Genomic DNA, 14,490 nt, shown 5'->3' with positions numbered 1-14,490 from the left:
AAAAAAAATTAACACAAACTAAAAGTGTTATTTTGATATTAAGAACTGTACGATGAGATTTTCACAGCAACCTAATGGAGTCAGACACTCCCCTCCCATTGAACTTGGGTGCCTAACTCTCTTAGGGTCTTTTAAATATTTCTATAGGCTCCTTTAATATTTTCATCAATTGACAAGAATATGAGTCTTGGTTTATGCTCCTTTAGATTGCAAATGGCTGTGATTAAATCTTTGACATCCTTCAATAATTTTCAGATGAATAAATGTATATATAATAATGTTTGTCATTTATTAAAAAATATATAATTTTCAAAGTATTCATATCAAACAAAATCTGCAGAGCAATACATAAAAGCATTTCTCCTCCTGTGCTTTCCAAGGTGATGGTGTCGATTCATGGAGGCAATTTTATATTTGGTGGAGCGTCTTGGTTTGATGGGTCAGCATTGTCAGTTTATGAGAATGTGGTCATGGTAATTATTCAGTACAGAATAGGTCTCCTTGGATTCTTTTGGCAAGATGTTCTGTTTTATTCTTTACTGAATATTCATAACATATTCAAAACATTGATTGCTCAATTAGTTGAACTTTCAGGGCCGGCTCACCCAGCTGGTGTAGATCAGCACAACTGCATCACAGTCAGAATAGCTACTGGTTTATACCAGCTGATGGTCCTGCCGTTAAATTCTACTGTTTGCACCACCAGTTCATTGCAACCCCCAATTAAGATGCTGTTTGGGACTGGTCAGAGCATTTCTCCATTGTACACAATGGGTTGTAGGGGATCCCTTTTGCAGCCTATTTCCTAGAGGCACTGTTAATCCACCTTCACCCAAAGCAAGGTATCAGGTCTTATAAAGGGCCAGGGACCCCTTTGCACCTGGGTAAATTTCATCTTCGCAGCAGGGACAGGAAATCAGTACTGCTTAGATCTTATGGTGATGGGAACTATAGAAAACTTAAAGCTGATACATAAGAACATAAGAATGGCCATACTGGGTCAGACCAAATGTCCATCCAGCCCAGTATCCTGGTTACCGACAGTGGCCAATGCCAGGTGCCCCAGAGGGAGTGAACCTAATAGGTAATGATCAAGTGATCTCTTTCCTGCTGTCCATCACCACCCTCTGACAAACAGAGGCTAGGGACACCATTCCTTACCCACCTGGCTAATAGCCATTAATGGACTTAACCTCCATGAATGTATCTAGTTCTCTTTTAAACCCTGTTATAGTCCTGGCCTTCACAACCTCCTCAGGCAAGGAGTTCCACAGGTTGACTGTGCGCTGTGTGAAGAAGAACTTCCTTTTATTTGTTTTAAACCTGCTGCCCATTAATTTCATTTGGTGACCCCTAGTTCTTATATTATGGGAAGAAGTAAATAACTTTTCCTTATTCACTTTCTCTGATGGATAAACTGATTGACTTTTGGGTTCTACTCCCAGATCTGTCACTGACTGGACATTTGCAATATTGTTGCAGCTGTGTGGGTCTCAGGATATTAGACGGAAAAGGTGGGTGAGGTAATACCTTGTATTGGACCAACTTCTGTTGGTGAAGGAGACAAACATGAGTTTACACAGAGCTCTTCTACAGGTCTTCAGGACTTGTGTAGGCTTGAAAGTTTCTCTCTTTCACCAACAGAAGTTGGGCCAATACAAGATATTACCTCACCCACCTCATCTCTTTGACTGGATACGTCATTTCATACAAGTCAAGTAAAACTGCACTGCCAACTTCAGTTTTGTTTAATTGACTAATTTAAAAAAACAGTTTCTGACAGAGCAGCCTACATTGGGATTTTTTATTTATTTATTTTTATTACATTTATTTATATTAAAGAGGGTTTTCTAATCCCTGAGAGTTTTTACTCTCCTTTTCAGCAAGGGAGAAGCAGACATCAGTAGCCAACTAGCTGTACAGGGGAAATAGTGACACGGACTATTCCCAAAGCATATCATATGCATAAAGTAAACAAATGAGAAGCTTCCTTCCCCACCCCCACTCCTTTCAGTGTACAGTAACCTCAGGTGTTACTTGAAACAATAGAAATCACACATTTTTCAGACATGTGATTTTTGAGTTGACAGTGTTAACTGTTCAACGCTTCTTAATTTTTAACTACGGTATTATACACTTGATAGACCTATCAGCAATTGTTGTGCCGATCCAGCTGCCGTATCAGCTCATTGAGACGATCTTCTACAGCACTGCATGCAGAGTAGTTTTTTGTTAGGCAGACTTCGTGGAGTTTATATAACAGACTAAGTTCATGTCTTTAAATAATTTGCAGGAAATTGCCAATTTATATGGCTGTGCAACAACCAGTTCAGCTGCAATGACTTAAGGGACTTAAGAGGAGAAGATCCTCTTTAGTGCTGCAAGACAGGAAGGTGAAAGTTTTCTTTCATGTAATTATAACATATCCTGTTACTAAATGGCAGCAGAAGTGCAATTGCAGAATTGTGAAACTCAGGTTCCAGCTGTCTGCAGAATTCACATTTGGTCTTTCCTGAACCTCATTGCAATTTTCCAAAAATTGATTTTGCAGTTTATTTTTTCTCAACATTTTAAATTCCAATTAAAAATCTCCCCCTCAACCATGTTCAGATAAATCTTCACAATATCTTTTCTTTGATGTTCCAATCAGCTCTAGCCTTACCCAGGGGCCTCCAAAATTGTGAATGGATCCCAGGCATGAATGTGTTTTAATACAACCTAGAGGCAGTAACTAGGGGCTCCATGTAGGAACAAGGAAACATTTAAACTACTTCTCAACATGCACTTGTATGAGGTACAGCACTATTTGCAACCTAACGAATCATACCCCTCTTACACCAGGAAGCCCCGCATTTGAACCAGTAACCCGTTTAATTCCGGCAATTGTGAGGGGTCTTTGGGTGCGACCGTGCTCAGCAGGCAGGTGGGTGCAGCCGAGTAGCTGGCCACTGTTAGCAGTGCATAGCAGCTCCGAGCTAATTCTTCAGTGCAGCGAGCTCTGACAGCTGTCCGAGCACTCTCTTTGCATTCTTCCCAGACCGAGCTTGGATTCTCTGGGCAGCCACCAGGGCTCTGGTCCGAGATCCTTGCAGCTGCAGCTGCTGCAACGGCGGAGGCGCAGAGCCGTTCCAGCATGCAGCGCCAGAGCAGCAGAGGATGTGAGCAATCCCAGACCAGAAAGAGGTCCCCAGCGGCGACTCGAAGAGGAGTCTCTGATGGAAGAGCTGGAGTCCAACAAGCGAGCGCTCAGAAAGACGCGAGTGACAAAAGCGCTGGCTGAAGAACAGCACCAAAAGCAGAAGTGCGCGAAAGACAAAGGATACAAAAGCCAGACAGCAGTGCCAGCCGCGATGCAAAGGGACGCAAGACAAGGGCTCACAGAAAGACATAGGAACTGCATGCCATTCTAGGTGGCCCTGAGGCCATGCCCACCAACCCAGGATGGTGGGGCGGTGTGCGCCACCCACCAGCATTCTAGGTGGGTCTGCGTCCCTGTGGAAGGGGTGGGAGAGGAATCTGGAGTTGCGCCCCGATGGGGAAGGTGCTCCCTGAAGATGAGGAAGGGTCTGACAGCCAGGACTCCCACTTCACACAGATCCCACTCCCTCCCGCCCCCCTCACCAGACTCCTCATCATCAAGGAAGGATCAGGCCCAGAACAGAAGGAGGGAACAAACATTTTTTTATAAAACAGGGGATTTATAAAAAATAATTTTACTATATAAACATTTTAAATAAAAAAAACTATACTATATAAACATTTTATTTTAAGAAAAAAAGCAAAAAATAACAAACAAAACAATCAAAAAAAAGCAGAGAGCAGCTGGAAATAAACAGCAAAGAGAAACAGCTCTCAAAAGCCTCAGGAAGCTCCGTTGAAGGACACTTCTTCCGCAGAGTGCATCAGGTAGGCTCCTCTGAAGCACACGCCCACGAGAGGGCTCAGGACCAGGGCCTCCTCCCAGCAGCCTCAGAACATCTCATCCTGTCTCAGAGCGCGCCGGCTCAGGTGCGGCATCGCGCCTCTGTGCTGCATCTAATTAGTGAGTGGCATCTATTTGTTATGGTAGACACGCCTCACTAGACTTTCGTTTGCAACTTTATGACATAATTATTTTTGCTTTTTTACTGTTACTTTACTTAACATAAGACTTTTACTTTGCATAAGAATGACCCTCGCTTAACTTTTTTTTTTAGCAATGGAGAGAGGAACGCTAAACAGCCACTGGGTCAGCCTAAACAGGGAAAAGGCGCTTAAATCTCATCTTTCTGCTTGGAGTGCAGGAGTCTTTCAGAGAGCACAGCTAAGCACCAACTGATAGCAGGCAGCACCAGCTGCTTACACAGTGAAGCACGCAGAATCAGACTCAGCGCTCTCTACTGGCACAGTGCTTCAGAGTGATGCTATGGTCTTCTCGCGATAGGCGTCTCTCAGTGCAATGCGATCCTGATCTGCGACAAATTGGTTCCTCTTCTGACTTGAACTGAGACGGACTTAGTCTTGTGTACTGTCTATGAAACATGACTGTGTAGACTGTGTCAACTGTTTTTTCTCATGGGTGTGTTCTGTCTTTTCCTATGATCACCATCACCGGCTCCTTCCTGCCTGCTCTGCTCACAAAGAAAGACAAACTGGGATAGATTCCAGGAACTGATGGCGGACTCCAGAGACAGGAGGGCGGCAGAGCAGAAGCAGACGAGAGGGAGGGAAGCAGCATCCAGCACACACCGAGAGCCTGGGTCAGCAGAGCAGGTGCACCTGGGAACGGGAGACTCGCAACGCTGCTTGGTCCTGGGAGGGAGCAAACGGACACGCTTGGCTGCTTGGGGAGCAAGCGGACACGCGCCGACGAGAGGTAGATGTTCCCTGCATTGCAGTCAGAACGAGAGAGCAACGAAGTCCCCTCTGCCCCCCTCACCCAACGTGAGGGGCGACGGTCCCCCCCCTGAACTGTCCTCCTGCACCGCACAAGCGCACACAGAGACAAGAACTGCCCTGGCGCACTGCACAAGAAGCTGTTTAGAGACACAAGTCGACAACTGTAACCCCACAAGCTCTTTCTGTACAGCACATGCCCATTTCAAACTTAAAAGCACCCCTGTGTCCAAATTCACTTCTTATGGTTTGTTGTGTGTTACTGTTTCTGTTGTTGTCTTCTGTAATGTCACTGCTTCTTTCTGTTCCATACTACACTGACATGTCTGGGTGGCAGGGGTGCAATGCACACACACAGCACACACACTGCAGTCTGCAGGGCACAGGACAACTGCAGTGGGTACACACAGGGTGTGGTCTTTGCTTGGTGTATGCTGTGTCAGGTCAGCCTTGAGGTGCTTCCTTGAGGTGTATCCTTGTGCAGGCTTCCCGTGCATGATCCTGGACCCGGTCACCTTCCCCTCCCGTGCTCCCATTTCCAGAAAATAGACCTCCATCCCGGTGCCACCCTCCCCCCTTCCACAGACCTCATCCAGGCCCCTCCCCTCACCCTTCCCCCACCCTTCCCCACACCCGCCCCCCTCCCCCGCCACCCAGCCCCAACCTGCAAACCACCCTCCCCTCAGTGCACAACCCAACCCATATCAGCATGTTTCAAAGCAACAAACAGAAATGAAAATAAAAAAAAAAAGAAATGAAAAGTCAACGAAAGATTTATTTAAAACCTAATTTTTAAAACGTTTTGGGGAAGCGGGAAAATCAAGTGGACAGTCACAGGTTACCCTGCTCAGCTCACAAAATCCTCTGGACAGTCTGAGTGACCCTGCTCCTGTCTCGATCCTCTTCGCTCCTCTGTATATTCTCTCATATTCTCTCAGCACTGATCTCTCTGGCAGCCAGAACAGCAGCCAGGCGATCAGCCCAAGCCTTTCCCTCACCTCTAAGCGGCACAGAGTCACCTCTTGCTCTCACACAGACATTGGAGCACACAGCAAGCAGCAATAACTACGGGATATTCTTTTCGCTGATGGTCGAGCCGAGTCCTAAGGTCCGCCATTCCCCTGAGGCTCAGCCACACTCCACCACCATTCTGCACTTGCTCAGCCGGTAGTTGCAAGTTCCTTTTCAGTGTCCCCAAAGCCTGCTGTATAGGCTTTCCTGAGGCATGAGTGGCAGGCCTAGTCCCCGAGGATCACTGCAGGCATCTGCCAATAGGTCCCGTTATTTTGTGGTCCGTGGTGCCTGCCTAGTGCCTGCAGAGTTCGCCTAAACAGACCTGAACACCCGAACACACTGCCACCCCGCCGCCCACCGCGCCCACGTTGATGTTGGTAAAACGTCCCAGCGCTTATGCCACAGCAGATTGAAAAGCTAGCGCTTTCGTTAATGTACTTGCGCTGGCCTGCTGGGCTGGTGTGGATAGGGGGTGTGAGTCCCATCTATAGCCCCCACCGCAGTTTGGGGCGCCATCATGAATGGCAGCCATCTATGATGACCTGACATTGACCGAGTCACTACCTTGGAGAGCAGTTGCTCAACGACATGCCCTACTTGAATGACAGCAATCCCCCACGCCCCCCACGCCACGCCCAAAGGCCAGTGGTTCGCTACTGACTTGGCAAGTTTTGGTGGGTTTGGGTGCCCGCACAGTCAGGGCTTTCTGCACAGTCAGTCCTGTCGCCTCGCTGGCAGGGGACAGCAAGCACCACAGTTCAAGGACAGTGTGGCCACAGTCCTGCGACGCGCAGCCACTCTGTGTCATCCCAGACCTGCAGCACTATGCGTCCCACAGCACTATGCCTGTCCCCCCGGCTTGTTTCCCGCTCCTCCCCCTCGCACCACGAACACACCACCCACACCCACCATGACCCCCCCCCTCTCCTGCCTTCCGCAGAGGTCTGAGGTGCCACTCTCTCGCCACTCTCTCTCAAGCCTCTGCTGCCTCTCGCCGCCGCCTTCTCCTGTAGGTGAGGTGAAGAGGTGGACGATAACGGCGAGGAGTTGACAGTGGGCATAAGTGCAGCGAGCGGATAGCATGCGGCTCGCTGTGTGCAGTGCTGTGCCAACCAGACAACCGACAGGGCGAACACCAGAAGCCCGGCGGGCGCAAGGAAGAGAGAAGAGAGGGGCGGACGGTTCGGTTCATCGCGATTTTTTTCCCAGCATGCAGCATGCAAATCCCACAATTCCACAATGCAGGGGGGGAGGAGGCGAACTGGAGATAGCCACAGTGCACCGCAGTGCAAGCTCAAAGCTGGCCCCGCCCCCGTGAATGTGGTGTTCGAATTGAATTTTTGTATTGGATACACACACACGACTTATTAGGGTTAGTCGAATCCACAATTTCGAAGTAGAGGTCAAATAGTCCCTGTAGTGTAGACAAGCCCTGAGAGTCAGGCCATCCATCCAGAGCTGCTGTACAAAATATCCATTACAACATGGCACACATCGATGGCGTATACTTTAGTCCTCTGACCGCTTAAACCCCTTTGGGCAGTTAATCTGAGCTCAAGTCTGCAATGGACATTTTACAGACTCTGATCATTGCTGGTTCTGTCATCGCTCAGGAAGCAACCCCTTCTCACAGCCTGTGGCCAGGCACAAACTCAGGCCTCTCTCTCTCCCCCATGATTTCATAGAATTTTCCAACGAGCCAGCTGTCACTCTGTAATGTACAGAGTTGCATGGAGTGAATTCCGATCCTCGCCATTTCTCTCCCAGCTTTCTTGTCTACTCTTTCTTAATCTTGATTTGCTATGGAATGTAAGGCACTTTGTCGGAGTTTTGACATTCCTAGGGTGTGACCCATCTCTGGGCTTCTTCAAACATGCTGGTAGTCAGCCCACAAAGAAATACCAGAAAGGTAAATAATTACCCTGAGATCTGCCCTAATTCATCATCAAGACAAAATATCTCTCTACATGTAATCCTATGAAAGACAGGGAGGAGCATTTCTCATAGCTTTTATGCAGCCTCCAGTCAAAGCTCTGACTTGATCTACTGTATTGGGGGCAGTGTGGCTGCCAGTGGTTCCCTCTGAGAAGTTCTCTGCTTTCGGGGGCATCAAGTCTGCAGTGAAATTATTCCTTCAGACAGATGCAGGTTTACATCCCCATTCTGCTCCCTTCCCCCAACAGTAGTAATGACCCTATATTGAGAACTGCTACGTTAGTATAAAGTGACATAGTGTAGTACATAGAGAAATGTTCGTCGTGAAAATAAATGAATTAAGAGAATGTTCTGTCTGTAGACTCCCACTTCCGCAAATGACCTAGGAGCAGATGTCAATGGCTACAGTTTTTTAAATATTCTGACAAAAAACGGTGTAACGATAATGCTAGGATTCAGCCTTAACACTGCGTTTCCTCATTTTCTAATGTGCAAGATTTCTTGTCCTTTTTTTCTTATGGGGATCACCTGGAGCAACCCAAAGGGTAGTAGGATGGTTTTTCCAATATTTGTTTTTAATATTATGTCATTAAAGTGGGGGTTCCCTGGCTAGTAGTGGGTTCCAGATTCCCACTCCTTGCCTTGGAGTGGAGAACCCTCCTACTACCCTTTGGGGAGGCAGGAATTTACCCACAAATCACGTTAATGCCATTATCAGGATAAACACTCAGGGTATGGCTACACTTGCAGCTGTACAGCGCTGGGAGTTAAACCTATCTTCGTACAGCTGACTAGGGAAAGCGCTGCAGTCTGGCCACACTGACAGCTACCAGCGCACTGGAGTGGCCACATTTGCAGCATCTGCAGCGGCATTGGGAGCGGTGCATTATGGGCAGCTATCCCAGCGTTCAAGTGACTGCAACATGCTTTTCAAAATGGGGGCAGGGTGGAATGTGACAGGGAGCATGGGGGAGAGAGAGAATGGATTTTTGGAGCCGACACCGTGTCAGCAGCTGACTTGCAAGTTCCGACCCGTTCACTGAAAGCAAATAGCCCTCTTTGGTTTTTTCCTCACAGACCAGATAAGCAGCCTCCCCGAAACGGACTCCTCCTCCCTCCCTCCCGCACTCCGGGCTGCTTCTCTCCTCAAGCCCCTTCCTTCCCCTCTCTTTAAGCAAACACTAGCTGTGGGCGTTCCAAAGGGAGCTCATTCACAGCAAACAGGAGCTGTGTTTGTTTTTTTGATAAGCAGGTCCCAGAGCCCCGAGTTCACAACAAAACAAACAGGCATCACAACAAAACAAAGAGCGTTATCTTTCTTTACTTAGGATTATGGGAAGGTTCCGGAGGTCAGTTACAGCATAGTAAGATTATTCCCTGTTTACACTGGCACCCCAGCGCTGTGGCAGCAGCGCTATTCTCTTTATTCCTCTCGCCGAGGTGGAGTACGTGCAGCGCTGTAACCAGGGACATACAGCGCTGTATGTGCCTTGCCAGTGTGGACGGGGAGTGAGTTACAGCGCTGTAAAGCCACCACCAACGCTGTAACTCACAAGTGTAGCCAAGGCCTCAGTTTGATAAACTTGATCAACCACAGATGGATCCTGAGTCCAAAAGGCCCTAGCCCCAGTCTCTCTACAGTGTGAGCTCAGAGTACAGGATATAGATTTTTGCTGTATTTGATGTCCACGGCTGTGGACCTGATGCTGGCCCAGACTTCTCTGCTGGGTCTTGGCTGCTCACTGGGTCTTGTCTCCAGGCACAGGCACCAACTTCCCTTGACGCCGGTAGGGGCTCACACACCCCCGGCCCCGCCCCGACTCCGCCCCCTCCCTGTCTCTATTGGACCCCTCCCAAATCCCCACCCTGGCCCCGCCTCTTCCCCGAGCGCATCACGTTCCTCCTCCAACCCCCCCCCATTTGCCGTGCGAAACAGCTGTTTCGTGGTGCAAGCGCTGGGAGGGAGGAGAAGCAGGACGCGGTGGCGCTCTCGGGAGGAGATGGACGAGGTGAGGTGAGGAGGGCAAGTCAGGGAGCTGCCGGTGGGTGCAGAGCACCCACCAATTTTTCCCTGTGGGTGCTTCAGCCCTGGTCAAGTGGTGACACCAGCTCACCAGAGCTTGGCAAACCTTGGGGAAGCCAGTGGCCCCAGGGAAGGGACGTCCTGAGCAACACAGCTGCAGACCCTCACCGGAAGAAAGAAGCTGGCCACCAGGACCTGGAAGTCCTCTTACGGAATGGGAATTTCTTGTTAGAACAGAGGAGCAACCCTATGTTAAGCTGTGCATATGAGCAACTAGTCCCCATTAAAACAGAGTCTGAGGAAGGTGAATGGTATCCACACTTTGCACTCAGGAAGGAACACTTATACCAAATTGAGAAGACTCAGCAAACTGGATTGGTGAGAGACCAGCTGCTGGTACCGTGCTGGTACTGCCAGGCCGTGTTGCAGTTGGTACGTGCATGGGCCCCCTGGGGAGAGAGAAGATTTTGGCCAGGATATTAGTTTAAGTCCATTGGCCAGGCGTACACCATGAAGTGAGAGAATACTGTTCCTCCTGCCCAGAGTGTCAGCACAGGGATTCCCAAGGCACCGTTGGTCCTTCTGCTCATAGGCGCCAACTTATGCTGGCGCCAGTGGGTGCTCGACCCCCCTCTGCCCTTAGCCCCACCCGGACTCCACCCTGCCCTGCCCCCTCCTTCCCCTGCCTCACCCCCATTCCAACCCCTTCCTCCAAAGTCCCCACCCCAACTCCGCCCCCCTCCCTACACCTATTGGACTCTAACCCCAAATCCCTGCCCCTGGCCCCACCTCCTCCCCTGAGCATGCCGCATTGCCACTCCTCCCCGCTCCCTCCCAGAGCTTGTTTCGCGGCAACAAGCACTGGGAGCTAGGCGGAGAGGCAGAGATGCAGTGCGCTTAGGGGAGAAGGTGGAGGTGAGGCGGGGGGTGGGGAGGAGAGCTTGGCTGCCAGTGGGTGCAGAGCACTCACTAATTTTTCCCTGTGGGTGCTCCAGCCCCGGAGCACCAATGGAGTCGGTGCCTGTGCTTCTGCCCTGATTTACACCTCTTTTGAAAGGATCACAGTAGACATGGTCAGACCCCTAGAAAAAACTGCAGCAGGGCATCAGTACATACTCGTGATTGTAGACTATGCAACCAGGTATCCGGACGCTGTGCCTCTCCGCTTCCCGAAAGCAACAGCTATAGCTCCAGAGCTCTTGAAGCTCGTCTCACTCAGAAGGTTTCCCTGTGAAATATTAACAGCCCACGGGACTAACTTCACTTCTCAACTGATACAGGAATTATGCTCCCTTCTGAAGGTCAAGTCTCTGAAGATGTCAGTGTACCAGTTGCAGACTATGGTCTAGTAGCGTGGTTTAATAAGACCCTGAATGGGGTGTTGAAGTGACAAACCCAGGCAGTGGGACCAGCTACTTCCACTCATACTGGAGAGATTCCCTAGATGCCATTTTGTGTACCTAGCTTCCATTTTGAATAGGTAAAAGTCCGTCCACTATTAGAAGCTGCAGGTCACATAATACTTCATTGCTGACAGCAGGCCAGAAAGTTTAAAGTTCAGCTAAAAAGGAAAAAAAAAAACCACTCTATAGAATTGTCACAAAGCCAAATAGGTGCAGCATAACTCTGTGGCATACAACTAGCGATAAGCTTGTGCAGTAAAGCTCTGATAGCTGAGAGCACAGTATAAAAGGCCGATGGGTTAGAACAGCTGAGAGAAAAGAAGTGAGGAGTTAGGAGAGCTGCTGCTGGAGCAGAACAGACGGCAAGATCAAGCAGAGAATTGACCTGAAGCAGCAGAACAGAACAATCTGGAAAACCAGCAACAGTAGCAGTAGCGGCTAAAGTCAGTGGATAGAGTAAGCCCGTTAGTTTTAATTATAGTATAAATTTAAGTGTGACATAGTATAGCATAATGTATAGTATTATGAGTGTTAATAAAGATGCATAAAATTCTGTTGTTAATCACAAATTACCTATGTAAAATTTGAAGTACATTTAAGAACTGCTGTCAGTGATCTGCAATGGACTGGCCGTTACAGAGTGCATCCACTCAGTATCATTAAACTGTATGTTATTGCGGTTTAATTGCTCTTTAGCTTGCAATAAGGGATTTGTGCCTGATTTTTATTTGTAGATTATACAGTGGTAAGGATTATTAGTTACATTAATAAAAGATACTTTATTTAGGAGAAAATACTGCCTGTGTCAATCATTTTATTGGAAGGTTATAGCCACATCCTTTGGTGTTTCCTTAACTGCCCTGGAAACCCATATCTTGGGAAGGACAGGCTAAAGGGGCGATATGCAGCTTATTCTAGGGGTGCCGCAAAATCCATTTTTCGGGGTAACACTACCACTCCTGTTTGCCATAAAGGAGGTCCTACAAGCCTCTACAGGATTCTCCCCATTTGAGTTGTTCTATGGTTCCCAACTGCACAGCATCTTGGTTGGATCTGTGATGAGAAGGATGGGAAGAACAAGATGTGGGGGCCTTAATTGCAATCCAATATATCATACAGTTAAGTGAGCAACTCAGAAGTGTAGGGGTGTTCACCAGGGAGAATTTGAGGAAGGCCCAACACACCCAGGAACAAAATTACAATGAGGGAAGTATGACTATGGACTTTTCAGATGGGAGACAATGTTCTTCAGCTGTTGCCCTCAGCCAAGTCTAAATTAATGGCCTGTTGACAAGGTCTGCTCAAGATTGTCAGGCAGGTAGGATGTATGGTCTAGAGATAAGACTACCCAGGCTAAGGAAAGAAACCATGTGAACCTTCTCAAACTTTGGAGGGCACAGGACGCCCTGTTGATAATCTCTGTTCCGGCAGAACCAGGTGCCTCAGGTGCCCAGCGGTGAAGCTCCAGCAGTGGTACCAAGGGATGAAGAGCGCTCCACTACACAAAGGAAATAATTTTGCCATCTAATTGGGAATGTTACAGTGGTGTTCTCCAGCTGCCAAGGTCCAACATTCCCTAGAGATACCTCAGGGCAGGTAGTCTGAGAGAACGCTGGACCATTGCCATTGAAGGATATGGGATATGGTCCGAGAGGAAGTACAAGTAGTACAAGAGGGATATGGTCCAAGAGGAAGTACAACTGATGCTGGAGATGTGGGTGATGATGGAATGCAAAAGTAAATGGAGAAGCCTCATGGTTCTTGTTCCCAAACCAGGCGGTACCATTGTTTTCTGCATCAACTTCAGGAAGGCCAATGCCATCACGAAATTCAATACCCAATCCCAAGAGTGGATGAGTTATTAGAATGGTTGGGACTAGAAAAGCACCTGAGCACCATCAATCTGACAATAGGTTATTGGCAGATCCCCTTTCCCCTTCCTTGCAAGAGAAAACCACTTTCTCCACCCCTTTTGGGGACTTCCAGTTTAAGACCATGTCTTTCAGCCTCCATGAGCCTGTGGCTACCTTCTAATGACTTATTTATAAGCTCCTCAACCTACACCATCAATATGCAGTGGCCTATCTTGATAACATCACCGTCTATAGTCCCATTTGGGAAGCCCACCTCTGGCATTTAATAGTGGAGTTAAAAGCCCTTCAAGAGGTGGGACTTACGACCAACCCAGGGAAATGTAAGTTGGCTGTGAATGAAGTAACTTATCTGTGTTACCAGTTAGGAGGTGGCCTTGTCCTGATTTTTCTTAAGAATTCATGCTACACATGGATGCCTGCCTGTCTCGGCACAGTCATCTCAGAAGACTTCAAAGGAGAGGAACACCTGGTCCTATACTTAAGCAGGAAGCTATTTCCTAGGGAAAAGTTGTAGTCAATTATTGAAAAAGAGGCATTAGCTATCAAATGGGCAGTAGATACCCTTTTGGGTAGCCCCTTTTCCCTGATCCCCAATCACACACAGATACATTGTATCCAGACCATGAGGGATACAAACCCTCATATAATAGAATGGTATCTTGCACTACAACCATAGTATAGTTTCTGAGTACAATACCAGACAGGAAAGGACCATACTAATGCCGACTTCTTTTCATGGGAAATCAGGGACGGATTCAACCCAACACGAACGGCCTTCCCATCCTGAGTGGTTGGATATGTGAAGGATCAAAAACCCTCACATTGGTATGGAAGAGTGTGACGTAATTGATATAAATTGGGACCATATAGAGCATGGGTTGCAACCAAGGTCCTGTAGTGGCACCAAATCTTAGGTAAAGGGGGTCATATAAGGTGTCTAAGACCAGGTTATGAGTTGCTGGTTATGATTATGCTGTCTGTGTGCATGTATCATTTTTAGTTGAAGTTATGTATATTGGCTCTATACTGTCTATATTTCAAGTTGGTGATGTGCTTCTGGGTGATATCCCAGACAAGTTGGTGTTAGCTCTGCTTAGCCTGCTTGATGGCCCATTAAGGACCATCAGCTACACAATTGACCCATGGAGAGAAGGCAAACACGCCTTATGACTCAGCGAAGTATGCAGGGACTGGCCCATGTGACTCCAGACTTCATTTTGCTGTAATTTTCCACAGTAAGGACAAAGGGGTTCTTACACCTGGAAAAGCCTATATAAGGCTGATGCATCATCTCCATCTTGTCTTCAATCCTGCTTCATACCTCTGGAGGAACTTTGCTACAAACTGTAGCTCTGCACAAAGGACT

General features: G+C 48.0%; 1 protein-coding gene across 3 annotated transcripts in view; it reads left to right on the top strand.

The window, feature by feature from the left end:
• LOC120384504 (fatty acyl-CoA hydrolase precursor, medium chain-like) overlaps positions 1-14,490 on the top strand; it is a 35,038-nt gene that overhangs the window by 219 nt on the left and 20,329 nt on the right. Inside the window, exon 1 of one of the 3 annotated variants that reach the window (XM_039503323.1) lies at positions 11,558-11,706. The exons of the other annotated variants lie outside the window; for them this stretch is intronic. The gene's annotated coding sequence lies outside the window, so the exon portion shown is untranslated. Of the gene's footprint in view, positions 1-11,557; positions 11,707-14,490 lie in introns of those variants that run through there. 3 annotated transcript variants of the gene reach the window in all.

The sequence above is a fragment of the Mauremys reevesii genome, linkage group 16, assembly GCF_016161935.1.
Source record: "Mauremys reevesii isolate NIE-2019 linkage group 16, ASM1616193v1, whole genome shotgun sequence".
In the NCBI taxonomy this organism is placed as follows: domain Eukaryota; kingdom Metazoa; phylum Chordata; order Testudines; family Geoemydidae; genus Mauremys; species Mauremys reevesii.
The sequence above is the reverse complement of the archived record's forward strand: the minus strand, read 5'-3'. Positions and strand labels throughout refer to the sequence as shown.